At 48.2% G+C, this 18,068-nt stretch overlaps 1 protein-coding gene across 1 annotated transcript in view; it reads right to left on the bottom strand.

The window, feature by feature from the left end:
- Positions 1 to 16,320, bottom strand: part of KIF1C (kinesin family member 1C) — a 38,690-nt gene extending 22,370 nt beyond the window's left edge. The window contains exon 1 of the mRNA XM_067555046.1: positions 16,105 to 16,320. The gene's annotated coding sequence lies outside the window, so the exon portion shown is untranslated. The remainder of the gene's footprint in view (positions 1 to 16,104) is intronic.
- Between the last annotated feature and the right edge of the window lie 1,748 nt (positions 16,321 to 18,068).

The following is an 18,068-nucleotide window of genomic DNA, read 5'->3' as shown; positions in this document are numbered from 1 at the left end:
CTCCGCGGGCTCCATGCACTGCACACAGCCAGCCTATGTCCTGGACCAAATTCCACGCCAGATCATAGAGGACGGGGGGCCCATAATCCAGCAATTTCCCTGGCACCACTGGGGCTTCCAACGTGAACAAGGCTTGGTCTGCGCTGACGCTGTGTCAACCTGCTTCCGTCAAGCGTGCACTGTCGTCGTACGTTGGCGGGATCCCCAGTTAAACGAATACCCTTCCCATAGCGAGGTTGATGCAAGACAGCTTAAGGCAACCACCCAGCCACGTGGTGGGAGGCCCGGGCTGGAATTGCATCTCGAGGGCTGCCTGGAATAGGTGCGCCCGACGGCAGAGCGTGCCGAGGGCTGGGAGAACAAAAGCCATGAGTCACCTCGCTCCGCACGGACGTGCTGCGGCTGCCCCCTCCCAGACCCAGAAGTGACTTTCAGAGAATCCCATGCGCCCCGGCGGAGCGCTGGGCTGCCTGGGAACTGAGAAGGACGGCGGTCTCGGGGCTAAGGCGCCAAGCGGGGGACTCGAGAGATCTGGATTCAGTATCTGGCTCAGTGGCACAATTCACTTCATCTCTCTGCCTCAGTGTCCCCCATCTGTATTACTGAAGCACTTGGGAGCCCCAGCCATGGCCCAGGGCCCCACTGTGCTGGGTGCTGTACAAACACAGACCAACGAGATAGCCCCTGCCACAAGGAGTTTACAATAAATTATGCTCATATAGCACAGGTGCGAGAACTGCTCTCAGTAACCCCCCTTTCCAGCCCATATCTGATGGCTGAGCTAGCACACAACAGCCAAATTGGATGTAAAGACTCCAAGCAATGGAGAATTCACCGTGTCCTCAGGGGGTCTGGTCCAGTGGTTAGTACCCCTCTCTGTTAAAAATCTGCCCCGTGGTCCTAGCCTGAATTTATCTAGCTTCAGCTTCCTGCCTTTGGATCAACAGCCGTGCTGCAAAGATAAGCACGAACAGAGAGAAGGATGCTCCGGTGACAATGGTGATCTCAACCTGAACCCCAGATCTGGACTACTCTGCCCCTATAAACACAGCCCGTGAGTAGCAAGCTAGAGAATCACTTAACTCATTTCGAACTGAGACTCCACTTAGGACTACGTCCTCGCCTTAACTTTGACCAGGTCTTCTTTAGGTCTTGTCTGTAGCAGGGCGGGAAAAGGTGCATTCTTAACTGGAGGCAGCTAACACGAAGTGAAATCCTAGTATGAAAAGAAGCCACACATTGCCTTGGCCTTCACTGGGATTTTAGCTAAGTTAAATTACGAACACCTCCCCCGCCCTCCAGTAAAGACAGGCTTAGCAGCAGCACCGGCCAAGCTAAGAAATCAAAAGTCAATGTCCTTCCAAAACTGGAGATTATTTTGTAAAATCCCCATGAAGTTTCTAAGTTACTTTCACACAGATTTGCACTGCCTGGTTGAATGTGACTCCAAGGACGTTCAGCGGCCCAGGGATGGGGCAGAGAAAATCATTAGCACACATGCTGAAGGATGACATCTAGAGAAATTATTTTTAGTTATACAGCTGTTCTCAGTGTAGAACGGGGTGGGTGTGGGGGACCAAAGAGAAAAACACACCACCAGACACACGTGGATCTCACAGCTAAATATGTATTTAGAGCCATCTTACAATAGTTTTCATGCAAATTTAACAACGGGTTGACAGTCCAGCAGAACAAAGTAGGGTTTTGTACCTCCAGACAGGTACAAAATAGCATGCACAGTTACCCACACCACCCTGCAAAGATCAGTCATCTCTGACCCCACACGGCCACGATTTGTAAACATCCTTAGGGATGGTTTCGAGTTATTGTGTAGACTTGAATTCCTTCCCTTCCAACCAAGTTCCTTTAAAGCTTTGTTCTTTATATCAGGTACCAGCTTAGAGCATTAGCGCCAGCTCTCACTGTTTTTCAAGTCACGTGCACTCCACTCCATTATAGGGTTTTAATTCAGGGGAATTCTGACACGCCCTTATCATCTGTCTACAAAATAACTTGTCTGAAGATGGGGCTTGATAAATTTATTAATGGCATTACGGGTAGGGTTGCCTGTGACAGCAAGGGACTGGACATTCAGTCCTATGTCCCAGTAGCATGCCACCCAAGATCAGGGCTAAAATTTAGCTGTTGAACACTAAGCAGTCTCTATGAGCATGTGCAAACTGCATGTGCAACCAGGACTTGACCTACAAAGTAGGTTTGTACCAGCATAACTATGTCTGTTAAGGGTGTGGTTTTTTAACCAATAGTTATACCAGATAATCCCAGCATGGAAGCTATTAGACTGGTACAAAAGGTGACATAGACTTAGCTTTGGAAGGATTATATTTTTGTCGGTAAATGTTAAATTTCACTGTAGTCACACAAAACTAAAGGGAAAAAATTCTATCAATAATAACTGAAATTTCCAGATAGGCAGAAGAACCATAAAAAGGGAGCTTCAGAAATTGGAATTTGATCTAAGGATATTTACTTCATATATTTTTACATGTGATGTTGACAATTTGTGTTTTTAAAGTTATAAAGCTTTAACGTTTTGAATATCAGCATCTACTGTCATTAATGATTGTTTGACCCCATCCCTTAATTTCCTGACTGTGCTAATTTAAAATCAATAGATAGTCCAGAATGCTCAAAACCCATAATTTTGCACGACTGTCAAACGCTAAATTGATAAAAACTGAAAAAAAAAATGCTTAAAAATAAACATTGATAGTATCCATTGAAATTATAAAAAATAAAAATTCAGTTCTGCCAGCTCTGTACTTACTGGTATAGCTCATTCCCATACAGGAATAAATTATACACTTGTAACTGTGTCTACACTGGGGGGATACACCACTTTAGCAGCACAACCTTTTCTTTTAGGCAAGATAAAAGAAAACAGTTAAGAAAAAATATTCTTCTCTCTCCCCCGTGTTATTAACAACCTTAGATACATTAGAAGTCTAGCTTAATTTTCCATAATTTCTGCTCTCTGTTTATTTTCTGCATTATTTAGGGAAGATATTCATCCGGTCCCCATCACTGCAGTATCTGAAAGCCTCACAATTTTCCATGAATTTATCCTCACAACCCCCTGTGAGGCACGGAAGTGCTGCTATCCCACTGTACAGGAAGGGAACTGAAGCACAAAAGTTGAGTAACTTGCGCAAGGTCACGCAGGAAGCATGATCGCTATAGAATGAACCAGGGTCCCACCCCGAGAGGCAACGTCTACCCTGTTATTTTCAGCCCTGTAGCAGGAACCCGAGTCAACTGATCCAGGCGCTGAAATTTGCGCTGTGTATTTGGAGGGGTTTTGCACAATGTAGACGTTTCCTAAGCAGCCATGGGGTAAGAGGGAAGGTCCCCTTATGGATCACTAACTGGTTGACAGATAGGAAACAAAGCATAGGAACAAATGGTCAGTTTTCACAGTGGGGAGAGACAAACAAGGTCCCCCAAGGATCTGTACGGGGACCAATGTGTGAACAGTGACAATTATTTCTTGTAATGAGTTCCGGATCACCGCAGAACTGTATCTTGTGTGTGGGGCAGAAAGAGAGTCCCCAAGACAAGACAGACTCTTCTGCTGGGTTAAGTGGATAGCTGGATAGATTTACAATATTGTTGGATGAATCAAGGGTATCACAGTTATGGTCACTGTTCACACATTCTCACCTTCTAATCAACGGTTGTGAATAGGCCTCATCTACTCTAACTGAATGGACTTTGCTAACACTTACCCTCCCCATTGTTATGTTTCTTACCCTCAGATGTATATATATACCTCCTATCTGTGGTTTCCGCTTCATGCATCTGACGAAGTGGGATGCAGCCCACGAAAGCTTACGCCTGCAGAAATTTATTAGTCTTTAAGGTGCTACAGGATTCTTGTTTTTTTTAGTCAAGATAATTAGGTCCAAAGCTCATGGGAAGGAATTACAGAGGGTATCCCACAAAACTGACTGGGAAACTAAATGGCAGATGACATTCAATGTTGATAAGTCCAAAGTAACGCACGCTGGAAAACAGAATCCCAGCTAGCCATATACAACAAGGGGTCTAAATTAGCGGTCACCACTCGAGACAGATCTTGGAGTCACTGTGGATAGTTTTATGAAAACTTCCACTCAGTGGGCAGCAGCGGTCAAAAAGGCTGACAACAGTTTGTTAGGAAAGGGCTAGAAAGTAAGACAGGAAATATCATAACGCCGCTATATAAACCCATGGTGCACCCTCCCCGTGAATACTATGCTCAGGTTCTGGCTGCCCTCTCTCAAAAAGGATACAGTGGCACTGGAAACGGTTCACGGAAGGGCCGCAAAGATGATCAAGGGCATGGAATGGCTCCTGTACAAGGAGAGACCAAAAAGACCGTCTCTTTTCCAAGCTGAACGGCCCCAATTAAGAAGGATATGACAGAGATCTACAAAATCATAACCGGTGTGGGGAAAGTGAATAGAGAAGTGTTATTTATGCTTTCACGCACTACAAAGATGAGAGGTCAGCTGGTGAAATGAATAGGCAGCAGGTTTAATACAAACAAGAGGAAATACGTGGTCACACCACGCACAAGTAATCTGTGGAACTCATTGCCATGGACTATTGTGATGGCCAAAAAGCATAACTGGGTTCCAAAGAGGACAGGTCTATCAATGGCTATTAGCCAACAAAGTCAGGGATGCAACCTGTGCTCAGAGCAACACTAAACCTCTGACAACCACAAGCTCAGAGTGGAAGACAAGGGTGGGTCACTCCGTCACTGCTCTGTTCTGCACACTTCCCTGAAGCTCGGGTACGGGCCACTGTTGGAGAGAGGATCTGGGCAAGACGGACCCTGGTCTGACGCTTACGTTCCTATATTTTATAGGGGCTCAGACTAGAGGATCTAAGGATCCCTTCCAGTCTTAAAAATCTCAAGAATGCCAGACACTCCATGAAATCCACTAAGGACACTGCTACAAGTTTTACACTCATACTACACTGGAAATGGGTGGCAGCAGCATATAACCCTGTGATAAATAGATTCCCGTACGAAATGTGTGGCTGCGTCTGCTTTGCAGGGGACAAACACTTAAAACCTAAATAAAAAGCTGCCCCCCCCAACATTTTTTTTTAAACTCCCCCAAAAAGGTTTCCACATCAGGTTTTGCAAACATTCAATTTACAAAGAAAGCCCGATCTGCCAGAGGGCATGACTTTTACCATCGCCTCCTGAAGAAGGGGGGGCCGGGCTGGCTGGAAAGACAGACATCTGGGCATTGAGTGTAAGCAGAGCAAAGGTCTTTAAACCAAGAGCAAACAGTTGCGTCATAAAGCGACTGCAGGAAGCACAATTCTCCCCCTCCTCTCATCTGCATACCCTTTGCACTTTCAGTTATTTGTAGATGCGAAGCCAAAGGACCACGGGGACCATATAATCTGAACTCCTGCGTGAATCGCCTCCCCTTCAAATTCCTGCAACAAACCCATGATGTGAGGAAGCCGCGCAGTCTCCGAGGGCACTGATTTTCTCCAAGCGCTGCACGTTCACCTGGGAGCTGCGGGAGAGTCAGCCCCAGGGGGGAGGCATGTATCCTCATGTGGGAATGAAGGACCGTCTTGTGGTGAAGGCACTAGAGGGGAACCCGGGACAGTGGGGTTCAATTTCCAGCGGTAAAATAGAACAATCCTTCTGGCCACCCTTTGTCTACTTAAAGCACCAGCTCTTCAGTGAGCCTGGCACACTGGGGTCCCCCCACCCCGATCTCTGCCAGAGGTGTGCAGCCCCTGGGGAGATGCCCTCAGATCACCACCCTAATCTCAGTCAGGGGTCACCAACAGCGCCACAAATAATTTTAGAGACACAAACTAACCTGAAAGGAGGCAAACCGGCAGAGAACCCAGGTGTCCTGACTTCCATCCCTGATCCAACAGACCTACAGAGCCAGCCAATGATACTGTATTAGCCAGCTGCCACTTGAGGATTTGCAGAGGTTTTTAAATCAGGACAGGATGAGATGCTATCGCTCAAACAGGAATCACTGGGTGAGGCTGGAACATGTCCAGAAAAAGTCCCGCTGGAAGGGACCGCAAGAGGTTGTCTCATCCAGCCCCCTGCGCTGAGATCGCATTAAGTATACCTCTTAGCCCATCCCCGACAGGTGTCCATGTAACCTGCTCTTATGCTTTATGGAAAAGCCTGGAGCACAGTGGGTTTCCTATGGCACGCGCACTCTCACCCGCACAGAGGGATGACAACACTGAAAGCAGGTGTGGCTGTGCCGGAAAAGCCTGCCTTCCCAGAAGGACGACTTCCCCTGCAGAAAACAGGGGAGTTGGTTTCCTCAGGCAGGCGGGCGGCAGCGAGCGAGCAGAACGAAAACAGAACAGATCGCCGGCCCAGCACCCTACCAAGCAACTGGGTTCCCCGGCCACGCTTTGGAGGACTCTCACCAGGAGCTCACGTTTCGTCCTGCGCTGCTGTCAAAGCGGCCTCAACGGAGATTGGGGCAATGTAGTGCTTGGCAACTGTATGTTTAAACTCACCCACCCCATGCCCTCTCCCTGACAGTGTCTGTGCTTTATAAACAGTGACAGAAACCAGGAGAAGATAAATCTGTTAAGACCCCTAAATTCTGCTGCCTGTCGGTGCCACTAAAGTTGTTGAGCGGAGCCGAGTACCCATAGCTGCAGGCAAAGGCACCTTTGTGAAGTCAATGCACCCCCTGAGCAGACAGACAAGGGGTGGAAGAAAGGGACCAGACACAGGCACCTTTGGCACCGCGCCTACTGGCTGGCGCTCTTCTAGCACGGGACGAGGGACCGGTCCATGCCCCAGCTCTGCTCCTGCCCCCTTCTCCTCAGAAGGACGACTTGGTCACCCACAGGGACCAGTTTAAAGCAGCCTCTCGAGGACGTCTCAGGTCCCATTTAGTTCAGTAAAATCCAAGCTCTACCATGAGGACTTAATTAAACCAGATCAGGGACAGCAGAGCCCACTTTCGTTGGACGTACTGGCAAAACACGTCTTCTTTTCTGGAGACCCTATTTTAAAAAGCACAGAGACCACATAGCCACCCAGCCTTGCACGACTAACTGCTGCTCCTTTCTTGGAAAGTGTGGCATTACGGAAAAGAGCCAGCCTGCTTCCTAGAAAGAGTCGTCCTGACCGGAAGTGCCCCAAGCCCAGGCAACTCCATTGACCCGGCAACCCATGGGGCCGGCTATTTTCCTTGGAGAGAAGACATCTGCTCTTTGCCCCATTCCCTCCGCAGACCTTAGACCCACATTGCTAGCACCTGGGATCTCCAGGCGCTGCAGCAAGCTTTGTTACAATCAGCCATAAGCCTTTTGGGGCAGGGACCGTCTGTCTGCTCTGTGTTCGTACAGCGCTTAGCGCAGCAGCGTCCTGATCCGTGGCCGGGAGGCCTAGGGTCCACCGCGATGCAAATCAGTAAACAACACTGGTGTTTTCCACTCGGAGGCCACAACCAAGATCAGGGCCACTACACTGCACAACACGCCAGAGACGGTCCCGGCTCCAAAAGGCTGACAATCAAAAGACGCAAGACAGAAAGGGTTGGACAGGAAACAAAATGAAGCATCTTGACCAAGGCCAGCACGCAGCCGAGACAGAAGTGGAAGCCAGGTCTCCTGACTGTCCATCCAGTGGCCTCTGCACTGGAGGACACGCACCGTTTCAACATCTTTTTGCCTAGGGTCGACAAAAGCCTTCACGTCTCTCCTGGGCTGCGATGATCTCTTACAAGAGTATGATTCCAGCTTCGCAATGCCGTGTAAACAACAGCGTAGGACTAATCCCACTTTCCCTATTCATATGTGGCTCCAACCTCAACTCAGATCGACACAACCTCCCCTCTGCCTTGCAAGCAGCAGACTTTTCTACTTTAGCTGAAGCTCATGGAAAACAACAAGGCACTTTGACTGGACTGTTTAAACAGATGTGCTTCGCTCACTGCCCTCTGGATGGAAAGGGAAGCACTTTCCCCTGGTACGTTTGCTCGGGTAGCCTAAATTCCTACACAGCGCAGGCCAGAGAATTTCACCCAGTAATTTCTGCACTCAATTGAGCACTCAAAGATCTACCCAACATATTTATAGGGCTCCCATTTCCATAGCATCTAAGCAAAGTTGACAAGAAGGAAGACAATTGTACCAGGTTCCCCAAGTTTCTCTCGCTTATAATCTTCTCTCATAATCCGTGGTAAAGCAGGAACTTAAACCCAGGTCTCCCTGGGAATGCGCCTTAAATTCTGCATCATCCTTTGTCTTTCTAATCGGTAGTCACTTTCGGAAATCTCGGCCTACAGGGGCGGAAGTAGAAATTACAAACACAGGATTTTTTTAAGTTAAGGACGTGAAATTATTTCCCTGTTTTACATGACAGAACTGAATTATAGTAAATAAAAATTGCACCTTATTTTAAACAGGGAGGCTATTTAACCAAAGAGCTGGCTTACCAAGGACAGTGGCAGATTCTTCATTCTTTCTTGTCAAGATTAGTCTTTCTAAAATGCATCCTGTAGCTCAACCAGAAGTGATGGATTCAAGACAGAAAGGGTCAGACAGGAAACAAACAGGAATACCTAGATAAAATTCCCTGGCCCATGTTATACAAGAGGTCAGATTTAGGGGAAAATTTTCAAAAGAACTGAAGTGATTTAGGAACCTGCATCCCATTTTCAAAAGTGACTTCAGTGTTTTTTAAAATCTCACCTTTTGACAATCACAACAGTCCTTTCCGGCCTTAAAAATCTCTCTCTTGCTACAGCCGAAATCAGCAGAAGACAGGCTCAGGCGTATAAGCTCTCACCTCTTGCAGGACCTGAATTCTGCTCTTGGCAGGTAGAAGCAATTTGGAATTTGCTTTGAAAGTGTCTTTGTATTTAACATTCAGCATCTGCCCCCTTCAGCTCACTGCACACTGGAATCGTCTTTCCCACCCCTCACCCAGCTCCACAGCAGCAGAGACCTGTGTGTTTAAAACATTTGCTGTTTCAGCTCTGCTCCCAGCCTGTCTGCGTCTTACTCCAATTACACACACCGCTTCACAATTGCTGCTCCAACTGCTACAAGGGATGGAGGAGACTTTTTTTTTTTTTTTTTTTTAAAGTCACAAAATAGTTTTGTGCACCTTTAAATCCCATCGGGAACAGCAGAGACAGTTTTCAAACCAAAAAGTCAGTTAACATTGCTCAAATCTTTGCAACAAGAACCGGAGCTCCGCATCATATAGCTTGTCTGGTTCAGAGGCAGCCTTCTTCTTGGATAAAGCAGAGATATCAAAGAGCACACTTCTGTATTCAGCCCAGACGTAATTCAGACACACACAGAGTGAACGTTACAGGGAGCATCTCCGAGAGATAAATATCAGCAAATCTACCTCACGCTCCTCCTCCAAACCCTCCTTTGCCATGATGCCAACAAAAAAACTTGACAATCGTTAGGCCGCTGGTGTGCTGACAGCCCAGCCTTTCATGTTTCCTCATGCTCCCGTCTGTATCTGTCTGCTGTGTCTTATACCTAGACTGGAAGCTCGTTGGGACAGGGCCCCTCTTTTTATGCTGTTTGTACTATACTCAGCACGACAGGGTGCTGGTCCACGCCTGGGGCTCCCAGGCAGTATGGTGACATGCTATAGACAGGGAACAAGATTCAGAACCCACACTACCAGGCCTGGTGCCTCACTGTAACAACACAGCTTAAAGCAACTTTTATTCCAACAGAGACAGTCTAGTGCACATGGGGACTGTCACACATCAGAGGTTTAGGAAATTTTGGGATCACCTCCTGCGTTTAATTATCGCTCCGCAGCCAGACAGGCTGAGACAATAGCATCAAGAACATTTCCAAAGCTCAATTATGACGGTTGAGTGTCAACATTGTTAATTATAAATCACTGCGGAGAGGCTTGGCCGAAAGGGTGCTTTGAAACTGAAGGATCTGGCTATTTTGCAGGTATTTGGGGGAGGGGGAAATTCATCAGAATTCATCAGCGTTTCAGGGGAAATTGGAGCTGTCAAGTTTTGCAAACCCCCAAGCAGAGAGATCTGGGAGTTGGCAGGGGGCAGAATCCACGCACCGAAAGCAGACGTGAGGATAACGGTTATGAAACAGAAACCAGATCTCCGTCTTGCCAGGCAAGGAGGGGTGCAAAGAAGAGAACAGCTGATCAGATGGCTGAGCTCCCCTGGGGGGTTTTGGCTTGGTACTCTATTCACAGAAGGTGGGGGAACCTACACATTGGCAAGGCAGCCAGAAAAAACAACGAGCCTGTTCCCTTCTTTGGGAGAGTCACACGTTATCACTGAGTTGTGCAAGTGAAAGCATGCTGTCTTTGACTTCTGCAAAACCCGACCTGTTTACATTTATCAGCGCTCCTTTTACCCCTAAACAAATGCATCGGCGCTTGCTTTCCACCTTCGCCTAGCCAAATGCTCTCACGCTGACAAGCACGCGTGCCATCTGAGCGCTGCTCCCGCGAACCAGTTACTGCTGCCTGCCATCCCCATAGTCAGCTAGCACCCAGCAGGGCTCATAACGGCAAATAATGGGGGTCTTGGGCACAAAGCACCAGGATTCAAGAGATCAGGTTCCAATTCTCAGCTCCACTCACCCCAGATACCCCATCTGACCTTGGGCAAATCACATCATCACTGAGTGCCTCAGTTTCCCTATATATGTAGATGAGTGTTAACGAGCATTCCTTTCTCTAGACTGTCTATGAAGGCCTGGTTGGCGCACAGATTTTGTACAGGAGTAGCTGTGCCGGTGCAATAGTCTACAGAGCTTAGTCATCTGAAGAGGCATGATCCCTGAATGACGCAATGTAGTGTAGACATGGCTATACCGGCAAAACTGCTTTCCCTAGTACAGTTTGTTTTGTTCAGGGGGTGGAGGAATTAATTATACCCAAAAAACTGCAGCTTTGACAGCATAAGGGGAGTCTACACAAGGAGCACTTTACTGGTACTGTGCCCCTCGTGTAGACACAGAGTTATATTTCTATAGTTTATTCCTTTTCCCAAACAGATATAAGGACTTGTTTACACAGGGACATTCACAAAAGTGAATTTGAATTAATTTTCAAAGTGGCTTAAACTAAACTGAATTAAGGCCACTTTAATACTTAATCAGAGCGTCCTTACAGGGGTTTAATGCAATTATCTAATGCACCCTAAATTCACAGCTTTATTTAATTTGTGTTATAAGTGGATTAGTTAAACTGCATTAAACCCCTTTTAACTAACTCACTTTTAATACAACTTAAATAAAAGGTGTGAATTTAGAGTGAATTAGATAAAACCCTGGGTGGAGGCTTGGATTCAGAATTAACGTGGCCTTAATTCAGTTTAGTTTAAGCCACTTTGAAAGTGAATTCAAATTAAATTTCCTGAGCGTATCTGTATAGACAAGCCCCAAGGCACCTTTATACCAGCATACCAGTGTCCACATTCGAGTGCTGCACTGCTTTTACCATACTGCGATAGCTAAAGAAGCACAACTGCTGTGTTTAGACAAGGCCTCCGGGCTAGTCTACGCTTTAAATTTACAGCTGCATCCGTACAGCTGTGCTGCTGTAAGACCACTTGCGTAGCCGTGTTATGTTGACAGGAGAGCGCTCTCCTGCCGACATAATGAAGCCACCTAAGCGAGCAGTGGGAGCTAGATGGGCGGGAGACGTTCTCCCGCCGACATAGCGCTGTCCACACAAGCGTTTATGCTGGCAAAACTTATGTCACTCCGGGGGTTTGTTTTTTTTCCCCACATCCCTGAGCAACAAAATTTTTGCCAGCATAAGCACTAGTGTAGACAAGCTCTCCTGGGGCAGAGACTGTCTCTTACTATCTTTATACGGTGCCCACAACCATGGGGCACTGATCTCACGTTACAGTCATGCAAAGAATGTTCACAGACCTATGGACCATGTGGTTTTTGAGGTTCAGACACGCCATGGGAGAAAGGCGAGAGCAATTTGAAGAAGTTTGGTGGACAGATAAAAACATTTATTGTTGGCCTAACCGCTCCTAATGATGCCAATGGTTAGTGAATTAACCTTGATCACTTTTAAGTGATAAACCCACAGAAGTCAATAGGAAAAGTGGGGGGAGGTGTCAAGATTAGGTTGAGGTTAGTTAACACGATTTACCTTTTCCTTAGCAACAGCTAAAATTGAGCATAGAAGCCTACATCCATACCCGGGAAAGGCTGGTGTTAGCGAAAACATGGCAGCTAACACACTTTGGGTTTTTCTAGACTAGGTAAAAAAGGAGCTCCCGGTGCAACACTCACTGCTGGAGTACTGTGTCCAGTTCTGGCGTCTGCAATTCAAGAAGGAGGTTGATAAACTGGACACGGTTCAGAGAAGAGCCAAGAGAACGACTGAGGGAACGGAAAACACACCTTCTGATGACAGCCTCGAGAGCGCAACATATTTAGCTTACCAAAGAAAAGGTTAAGAAGTGACTCAGTCACAAACTGTAAAAACCTACATGGGGCACAGAAATTTCATAATAGAGGGGGTTCTTCAATCTAGCAGAGACAGGTCTAACAAGAACAGTAGCCAGAAGCCAAAGCGAGACAAATTTGAACTGGAAAAAGGTACACATTTTTAACAGTCAGAGTAATTAACAGTTGGAACAACTTGCCAAAGGTCGTGGTGGATTCTCCATCACTGACCATTTTTAAATCGAGATGGGATGTTTTTCTTAAAAATCTGTTCTAGTTCAGCCAGGAATTAATTCAGGGCAGGTCTTTGCCCTGCTTTATTACAGGAGGTCAGACCAAAATCACAACCTTTTTGATACTAGGACTGGCTTGCTGCCTTCCTAAACTGTGCACGGGAGATCTCAGGGACCAGCGCCGGTCCACAGACCGGTCTTTGAGAAGCACTGAACTAGATGGTCACAGTGATACCTTCTGATCCATGAATGCAGAGCGTCTTTGAAAATTTCCACCCAAAACATAAATGGGACATGTAACAAAGAGCTCAGAAGACAACCGTGCCAAGGACCGAACGCCATTACTAATTTGTGAAATAAAAATAGAGCTATCATGGCGTTGCATTCTAAATCACATTCTACACTCCTTGGATTTGATACAATAAAGGCAAGCTAGAAAGAAAGATGGAGATTTCCTACATTTGAGGATCGCTGTGCTTTCCATGGCAAATCTGAAATCCTTCTTCAAATCAGCACAACATGCCACATTTATAGGTTGTCACTGTTTATACCATCCTGAAGTTTTCTGGCAAAGCAGGAGTTATCTGAACAGCTGCTGCAGTCTCAAAACCAGTCACGAGAGGAGGATCAGACATGCTCAGAGTAAACCAGCAGTGTTAGACAAGAATGCCTGACAAAAAGGAGAGGTGATAAGAAACATGGAAAACGCAGCGCAGATAAAACACGCCGCCACCCTCTTGCTTAAAGCCACAAATCAAAGTTGACTGGAAACCGCTTGGAAAAGAGAAACAGAAAGAGTTTGTTTCAAAGTTATATTAACTCACCAGCCTACTCAAAAACAAACAAAACAGTCAACCTGATAACACATTCTTGTAAGCAAAAGTCAGGGTGGAAACGAAGGGAGAAACAGAACAGCACTTTGCTAAGGGCAGAACAATAATACAAAGCTCGCCCTGGAAAGCTGGCTGAGAAATGGGAAAGCGACATGGAGAATTCCTGGACTGAAAGTGATTAATTTAAGTAATGCATTTTTTCCCTCCTCCTCTTAGGCTTTGTCTATACTAAAACTTTTGTCGGTCAGGGGTGTGGGGAAAAAAACACCACACCCTTAACCGACGTAAGTTTCACCCTCAAAAGCTGCCACAGTGTGGACAGCGCTGTGTAGGCAGGAGATGGTCTCCCACCAAAAAAAATACCGCCACTCGTTGGGGGTGGTTTAATTACGCTGGCGGGACAGCTCTCTCCCATCAGGATAAAGCGGCTACATGGGAGATCTTACAGCAGCGCAGCTGCAGCAGTACCGCTGTAAGGTCTGTAGTGTAGACATGGCCTTAGCCTCTATCTGCCTCAGTTTCTGCATCTGTAAAATGGGGATAACAAGAACGCAGTGAGTCTGCAAAGAGCATCAGCAGTTAAAAACAAAAATCAGAGGGTGGCGTGGGGTCAGGGGGACTCCCCTTCTGGTGTGTTCTCTGTGTGAAGTGCAGCGCTAGGATGAAAGGAGAGGTTAAAGATCAGGGGAAATTTCCTAGCATGGAAATCTGAAGTAGCCTCTCTCCCTAACTAGACAGAGGTCAGAACAACAACAACACACCAATTAGCAATAGTGCATGCACACTATAAGACGCACTGGGTTTTTAAAAAGGACTCACTTCTATGAGGGCAGGATAAAAGAAGCGTGTTTGATCTCTAAAAGCTTGACCAATGGTTATAAGATTTCCCACCAGTCACATCCTACTTTTTCATGTTAAAATTCCCGAAGTGATGACAGATCCTTGCTGTGTCGGTTTTCTGAGACACTTTCACAAGGATCCAATTTTCAGAGGTCAAGTGCGAAGTATTTTCTGAAAAAAACCCAGTCCCTCAATGGTGACTCAAATAAAAAAAAGAAAAGTATTTATTTTTTACATTGCTAAATTGCTTTTGGAAATTGAAGCTGTTGAGAATTAGTAAATCGCTGCCATTTAAAAAAAAATATCAGCTGGCACAAAGTTTCGTAGAGTTTAAAGGCCAGAAGAGACAATTGGATCCTTCTCCTACCCTATAAGGCACAGGCCAGAGAATTTCCCCTAGTCTTCCTGCACCATTCTAGCCACTTCTCCTTGAGTGGAAGCAGATTTTTTTACAAAGGCATTAACCGGTCTTGATTAAATACTCCAAGCAACAGAGAATCCACCACATCTCCATGGTTAATTACCCTCCCTATTAAAAATGGGTGTCCTATTTCTAACCAGAATTCACCTAGCTTCTGTTTCCAGCCATTGGATCTCATTCTAGATCACTGCAGTGCTTAATTTGTGCCAGGGCTGAGCCCCGGCCCCTTTCATTACAAATTAAGCACTGTACCAGTAGTTTCAACCTGTGGTCCGCGGACCCCTGGGAGTTAGCAGACGATGTCTAAGGGGTCTGCGGAAGGTTGTTACTACTACAGAAAAGTGATTTTCAACCTGTGGTCCGCGGACCCCTGGTGCCTGCCAAGTATGTCTAAGATTTCCAAAGGGGCCCGTCTGTGCCTCCATTCCAAGTTTTGTAGGGGTCCTCAAATAAAAAAAAAAGCTGAAAACCACCGCTCTGTACCACCAGAGTCGTCCGAACTCAGCGATCTCCCCCGCCGCTGTGGCAGTGTAAGAAGCACGGCAAGGTTGAGTTGTGTCCCTCTCTCTAGATGACACATTTCCGGCTTTGTGAATCACAGGGCAAGGGGGGGGTGCACTCACTTCACACTTCTAAAAATAATCCTTGATAATGTAACCGTATGTTCCCCAAAAACCCCGAGTTCTCTCCTGAAAGCCGCCGCCAGACGCAGGGTGCAACCTCACGTCCCCAACAAAGCGTCCACACGGCTCCCCCAATAGGGGAGGATTTGATGCTCACAATCACAGCCCATGCACCTTTTTCACCTGTATCCCTACGGGATACATGGCCCATGCCCAGCCCCGCCTCCACACCCACAGACAGCCTTGTCCCTCGCAGATCCCATTACAGACTCGCCTAAAGCAGCGTTCAAAGGGAGTTAACCACTTTTCCCGCACCCCCGCTCACCTGCCCTATCTGCTCCTGGAGCAGCGTGTGAACAGCACACGACCTCTCCCTCCATTCCTCAATCTGCCACTCTTCCCAGTCAAGGCCCCCCCAGTCCCTACAAGGGAATCCCCCTCCCACCACCCTTCCCCAGCTACATGCATTCCCGTGCCCTCCTTCCCCGCACACGGCACAACAGACAACCCTGGGCCCCACAAAGTATTGCCCAGCAAGGGGTCCCCCTCTCCCCCCATGCACTGCCCCCCCATCCCAGGCATTGCCCAGCAAGGGGCCCCCCGTCCCTCTGTAATACCCAGCAAGGGGGTCCCCCTCCCCCATGCACTGCCCAGCAAGGGGTCCCCCTCCCCCATGCACGGCCCCTCCCCCAACTACTTACCTCTCCTTCCAACGGCCCCCCCCACACCATGGGTGCGATGGGGGGGGGGAGGCAGTCGAGTTGCAATTTCCTACCCCCTCCCTTTTTGCTTCCAGCAGAACTGTTGCATCCTGGCCGGGCCCGTGCAATCCCTGCAGGGAACTGGGGGAGGATGGGGGGGGGGGGCCGCCCCAGCCTGGCTCTGGGGCACAGGGAAAGCAGCAAAGCAGCTGGGGCGGCCGGCGCCGGCCGGGCTGGGCTGGGTGAAGGGGAGGGGGGCAGTGCAATGTCGCGAGACGGGAAAACTCCGGGCCCCACCCTGGGAGCTGAGCAGCCCTTAAAGGGGCAAGGCAAGGGGGGGTCCCCCGGCTCAGTCTGTGGGGAGGGGGCCCTAGGTAGCACCCAGCCGGGTGGGATGCAAGGGGCGGAATTAGGGGAGCCCCCCCCCCACGGGTGATGCAGGGGGCGGAATTAGGGGAGCCCCCCCCCCACGGGTGATGCAGGGGGTGGAAGAAGGGGAGACCCAGCCAGGTTAGTTGGATGGAAGAATTCTTCTGTCGACCCAGCTACCACCTCTCTGGGAGGGAGGTTACCCAGCCACGGCTTGATCCCCTCCGGGGCGCACCGCGGCCACGTTTCCAGCGCAGACAACGCCCTTGGGTGCGTGTGAGAGCAACAGCCACCTCTGCAGAGAGCCCAGCCCCTGGCTCCAAAAGGAGGGAAACTGACCCGGGCTGCCTGAGTCTGCTGAGAGCCGGGACCGATTGCCTGAGTCTGCCGAGAGCCTGCAACCCATTGCTCTGAAAGGGGGGAGCGGCCCCGTTCCTTTCGACCCGCGCTCACTCACACCAATGACAAGTCTTTAAACGTCAGCGCTACTTCGCTGCTCGTCCAAGCCCATTAGAAAGGGGAGGAAGCGTCGTGTTATGGGGATGCCCCAGTGTTTCCCGCAGCATGGCGGCACAGCCCCAAAGGACTAGCTGGGATGGGGGGTGGAGGAGGGACGTTTCATGGGGTGGCCTTATTAAAGCAACGCCAGTCTCGCGCTGCAGCCAGCATACAACTCTTCGCGCCTCCGGAAGAAATGAGGAAGAATATCTGTATTTATAGGAAGCCAGCCGCCTCTTTAGGAGTTTTATTGCTTTTTCCATGATTCACAATTTTAGCACCCCCATAACGACCTAAATAATTTTTTTTATGGGGGTTTGATCTGCCCACTTTCATCCTGGACAACACAGCTATGGGCCAGTCGAAAATGTTCCTAGTATGGAAAAATACAATGGAAGTCAGGAAGGGTTTGTAAAGTGCTTGGAATAGATAAGGTGTCAGCTGTTGTGTTAGAGACAGGCTGCCATCTGGTGTTGTCCTGATGTGTTGCACGCGGGCTGTGAAAAACGGGGCCCGGAGACTCTACCCTGTGCTATTTAATAGATCTTGTGGCCATTATTAACATATAATTTTATTGTTTGTCTTATTTATTATTCATTTTATTATTTGCTTTGCCATCAAGCCTGCAGACCCTTCCAACCAGGACCCTGCTGCGCCAGCCACTATGCAAACACAGACCCAAAAGAGAGACACTGCCCCCCAGCGCTTCCAAGCTATGTCTAGAACAAGAGACAATAAGTGGAGACAGATGGGGGAATCACGGGGTCAGCGTGATGGGCAGGGGTCACAGAATGCCGGCAGCCTCACCTTCAGCATCACGGCAAAGGAGAGTTTTCAGGTTTTGAGAGTGGATCATGAGGCAGCTTCGTGGATGTTTGCTGGGGTCGCCTCCCAAGCAGGAAGGGCACCACGGGAGAAAGCAAGAAGGAGAAACAGTCCTAACCATACAAAAGTGCCCATGCTGGTTCAGGGAACTGGCAAAAGCACTTGGATCCTAATATCACTGGGTCTGACATCACGCCCCTAACTGACACAGCTATCCCAGTAAACCTGAGCCTAGAGCTTGCCCAAGGCCTCTGCGCTGTGCGCAGAATGAA

This window comes from Emydura macquarii, unplaced genomic scaffold, assembly GCF_026122565.2.
Source record: "Emydura macquarii macquarii isolate MOO-44397 ecotype Brisbane River unplaced genomic scaffold, CSIRO-AGI_Emac_v2 contig_306, whole genome shotgun sequence".
Lineage (NCBI taxonomy): Eukaryota > Metazoa > Chordata > Testudines > Chelidae > Emydura > Emydura macquarii.
This window is presented reverse-complemented; position numbering and strand designations above follow the sequence as displayed.